The sequence below is a fragment of the Humulus lupulus genome, chromosome 1, assembly GCF_963169125.1.
Source record: "Humulus lupulus chromosome 1, drHumLupu1.1, whole genome shotgun sequence".
Lineage (NCBI taxonomy): Eukaryota > Viridiplantae > Streptophyta > Magnoliopsida > Rosales > Cannabaceae > Humulus > Humulus lupulus.
In genome coordinates, this window is record NC_084793.1 from 153,415,032 (window position 1) to 153,420,656 (window position 5,625).

Consider the following 5,625-nt stretch of genomic DNA (forward strand, 5'->3'; position numbering starts at 1 on the left):
GACATCTAGGAGCTAGCGGTCGTCGAGGTGACGCAACGAGTGGTTCAAGACACGTCAGTGAAAAACACATTGTTTAAGGTAAGAAGAGTGGACATCTGCGCACAGGGTGTACGTTATGCGTGCAACATTGTTTTCTTATTTGTTAGTTATGTAATTATATTGGTGGCCTGAATTGTTGCATTAAGTTGACTAGCATGAGGATAGTGCTAGGGATTTTAGTTAGTAGACATGCTTAGATGATAGAGTAGGCGTGCTACTAGATTCTAGCTGGTTGTGTGAGTATAGCACTAGCAGGAATTATCTTGGGTGTGTATAACTCAGGATAATAGGATGCCACCATAGAACTGCCGAGTGTGAGTACAACACAGGCAGGGCAACGATGTCTCGAGGGAACGGCCGAGTGTGAGTACAGCGCAAGCTAGACTAGGTGTCACCGTGGAAATGCCGAGTATGAGTACAGCGCAAGCAAGGCAGATTACATTTCATGTTCGATCAACATGACTTGTTAGTATTTATGTGTATGAGTGTAACACACGTTATGTTAGTGTGATATGGTGTTTATATATCGCATGATGATTATTATGCTTATAATGTTTATTTATGTTTAGTTGAAAGTTTATGTTTTTTGGTTTGGAGAGTTATGTCCTACATAGCTCTTCTTACTGGGCGTTGGCTCACGGGTACTCTGTGTGCAGGTAAAGGCAAAGCAAAGCAGTGAGTAGTGCGGGCTCGAGGCATGGACGGAACATGTTAGAGGCTGGGCTCCAGTTATTTTATGTTTTTAGAAATAAATGTTATGTTTTTAAATTTTCAGACTTGAATAGTTATTTTCTTTATGTTGTTGTTATTAAACCTAGCGTCCAACATTTTTATTTTTAAATAATGAGATCTCATTGTCTGTTTAAATTTTAAATAAATATTTTCTCTTAGTGTCTTAAAGTATTTATTGTTTATTATTTTTAAATGGACTTCCTAAGTAACGTCTCAGAAAATCAGGACGTTACAATATTAACCATTATTTCTTAAAATTTTGGTTTAGGGGAATCGAGTCCAATAAGTAATTTATGGAACAGATATTGACTCTAGGGAGTACACTTTAAAATTGTTTAACTTTTATTATATCAGTGATGCCCTTGTCAAAAACGCCAACCCAAGGTATAAGATTGGAACATATGAATATGATTGGACCCTTAACTCAAGAACACTAATAGAAGATGTAGAAGAGCAAGACAATCAAATAAATGCGCCAAAATATAACATCGTTTCATTTACAGACTTGCACTCTTACAAAGACTCAGCTGAACGAATAGGTATTTCAAATTTAATTATTATACAAATTGATTATCATCAAAATAACTATTTTCTTATTTCAATATGTAGATTTCTTAGCTGTTGCAATCCAGATTGAATCAACAAAAGAGATAACCAAAAAATTTCAACAACAAACAATCCAAGAGATATATCTTATCGATGAAAGGTAAAAAAAGAAAAACATACTTTCAATTAAATTTAGTATTGATATTACTTTATAAAATGTACACTAACATTTTTTATTCAATCTAATTTGTCAGCTTCAACCCAATAAAATTGACTATGTGGGGTCGGTTTGTCCAAGATGAATGCCAAACAATAACAAAAATTATTGAAGAATACCCAATAATATTGGGAACACAAATAGTTGTTCGAGCATATAGAGGTACTTAGAAATACATTACTTATATAATCTTATATCTTCGATATACTTTCATTAATATAAATCTCAATTTGAACACAGGATTGTCCCTATCATCACGTTCATCAAGTACCTTCACAATCAATCCTCAAATTCCAGAGACAACTGCATTGAAGCAATGGTAATACTCGCATATTAAAATACACATATTGCTCAAATTACATTACATTTAATTATATTATTTTTATACAATCTTCCTATATTTATTAACTTTTATTACTATTCACTGTTTATTCTAAAGGGCGAATAATAATACACTGAAAATAAAAAGTATCATTGAAACATCATTGATACATCCATCTACTACTCTATCATCTATTGGACTTCAAAAAACCATGAAGATATGTGATATTCCGTGTGCAATGAAGGCTTTGCAACCTCTGGAGGTAAATATTACTTTTTTATTTAAATTTAATAACAAAGTACAATTTTTAACTTTCTAAAGAACAATTCTTATTTGATGTAGAAAACATCTTTTGGATAGAAGCAAAGATAAATATATTTGATTCTGTCCAAATGTACTATTACATGTCGTGTGCGACATGTCATAGAAAAATACGACATAAATATGACGAAATAATTTTTTGCGAAAATCCAAACTGCAAACAGCGAGGCACCCCCACACCACAGTGAGTAGATTTTATTTACATTTATAAAGAAACTATAAATTTTGAAAAACTAATATTCACATTAAAATTAATATATTTAAATACATTTTAAGTGCTAGGGAATATATGCAACTAGAAGATGATACTGGAAAGCTCGATGCTGTTATGTTCGGAGAAGTAGTAGAAGAGACATTTGGTAGTTCTGCAGTCCAGTTGATGGAAAACTCTACAGAGGTAAGAATAAATATTACTACATTTCAAAATAATACATACGAAAAAATCAATAATTTCTATAAACTAACTCTAAATTGTTCTTGTAGGAAATTCCTCAATACATTAAAAGTGTTCTAAATAAATTAGCAACAAAAAAATAGACAATCAAATTGTCTGCAGATGAAGAAAAAATGAAGAATGTCAAATACAAGCATTTTACTATTCTCTCCATTGAAGTCGCACAAGATGACAACAAGGATGAATCATCATCCTAAATTACAAACACAAATTAACTCCTTTCTTCATTTATTTATTTATTTATTCAGACAAAATCACATCCTTTATTAAACTATAGACAATTTTATTTCTATTTTTTTATTTACGAAGGTCTACCCTTTAAAACCTTTCAATAGCAAAATCACTCTTCAGAAACAAAACTACCAAATACTTATCAACAGTGTTATTGTTTGAATTCCAATAATATTTTTTAGTAATATCTTTATGTCATACATTAAATTAAATATTGTTTTTTAAAATATATGACATTGATTATAGGAAATTTACTCATTTGGTACTCGTATTTTTGCAAATATAGGGTACCAAAACGATACTTTACAAAAATATACTGTACCAAATGGTTACCTACCCTTGATTAAATACTAAATTTTAATACGAAAGTTAAAAAATAAAACTAAGTTCACATATTTTCTCAATACAACTAAGCAAACATGTATTGCACGTTGCTTTCTGCTAGTATATATATATATATCTTCTATATAATAAGTGTGTAGATAACAGAAATTCTTGGTTTTAACGTTTTTTTATTTTTTTAATGTTAAATTTAACGGAATATTATTATATTTAACAGAATATTCTTATATTTAATGGTAGTTTGTAAACACTTAAACTTAAATAAAATAAAATAAATAATTAAACAAATTAAAATATGATATTTTTTAGATACTTTACAATGATAATTATTTAAAAATAATAAATAATTAAACAAATTAAAATATGATATTTTTGAGATATTTTACAATAATAATAATTTAAAAATAACAAAATCATACGTTTTAACTTAAATAAAATTTAAGTACTAATTAGAATAATATCATATTAAACATATAATATAATCTACTGTCAATTAGCAACAAATTATTTTTTAGATCTAGCAAGAAGCTAAATTTAAAATCCACGTATAATATTTAACATTACATTAAATATATAATATATAATTTATTGTTGTCACTCTCAAATTCAAAAACTAGAACAAACATAAACTTAAACAAAAATAAATAAATTATTTAGTTAAAATAAAATATTTATTTGACATTTATATATGATTAATATAAATTTAATAAGAATAATTAATAAATTTTATAAATAAAATTAAGCAATCGTACATGTTGCACGTTGTTTGTATGTAGCATATATATATATATATATAAGAAAACACTAACTACGAGACAATATAGGAAAATGGTTTGATCAATGAGTCGTTTTAAACAAATCAAATACAAAACTAGATTGATCCAAAAATTAATTAAGTTGGGATTGGGAGCAAACCACGCTGAAGGAGGCATTGATGGTTTGAAGGCCGATATTGAGGGCACCGACGTATGAGCACCAATTGGAAGAAAAAGAGGACGGTAAAGAATAAGGCAAAAATATTGCTCTTTAATGAGTAGTTTAGTTGTTGAACAACAAGTTTTGCAATGTAAATGGATAGTTAAAGAATTGCTAGGGTATTTGAAATCGAAATTGTTCCGAATATATAAAATTTGAGTTGCATGAGAAATTTATTATTGTTGAGGATGATTTTCCGGCGTCATAGAATTAATTATTAAGGCTTATGAAGATATCGGCCAACAAGCAAAGCGGCCTCCATAACAACGGATATAACTTCAATAACCTCCCCCGCGTCACATGTGTTGCCTTTGAATGTATGGCCTGTTAAATTGAAAAACAATACTATGAGCATTATCAGTAAATCAGATTCAATACAACATTACATGCTCATATAACAATCCAGAAATGCATTTTATTTAGAGCATTGAATTGAATATACATAGATGAAACATACCTGACATTGAGTCTCCAATGTTCATCCTTGAATCTCTCACGATCTACACAAAACAATATTAGAAAAGCAATGCAAGAGAGATCTTATGGAAAGCAACCCTTACCAAACCATATGCCACTGTGTGTTTCCCAACAACATATATGTTCAATATATATGTCTCATATGCCTTCTTACCTTAAGGGGTATATTGGGCCTATTGGGCTTATATTATCAGATATGGTGGACTATGATTTAATGGGCCAACCTATAGTCTTTAGGGTGCTACCATGTGCCTCAACTGCAATTAGATTAATATTAACCATTCCATTATAGTCTTTAACTATTCGTAGGCACTCTAGAAAATAATTGTGATAATGAAATTATGTTTGTAATTATATTAGTCCATATAAAATTCTAACATGGCCTCCCGAGTAGGGCTGAGCATAAAATCCGAAAAACCGAAAAAACCATGTACACCGACTTACCGAACACCGAAAAAACCGAAACCGTTTAAACCGAAAACCGAAAAAACCGCCGACGGTGCAAACCGCCACTGTTCGGTCGGTTTGGAAATTTTGGGTGAACCGACCAATAAAACCGAAACCGACCGAACACAATAAAATAATAATATAATATTATATAATTATTAATTATTAAAATTTTTAATAAATAAAAAAAAAAACTTAGGGCACTTGTAAATGTAATTATGTTCTATATATTTATGTTGTAAAAACACACAAAAATGGATTCTAACAATCCAAAATTTTTAATTTTTTAACTAAAACTTTAAAAAAAAAAAAAAAAAAAAAATCATATTCGGTTTGGTCGGTTTAACCGACCAAACCGCGGTCCAAAATGGTCGGTTTTTTTTTAAATTGGTTTGGTTCGGTCGGTTTTTGGATTGCACCAATCCGAACCGAAAACCAAATTTTGGATTTTTTTTTTGTGAAAAAACCGCCCAAACCGACCGATGCTCACCCCTACTCCCGAGTTCTTAAAACTTGTCATGC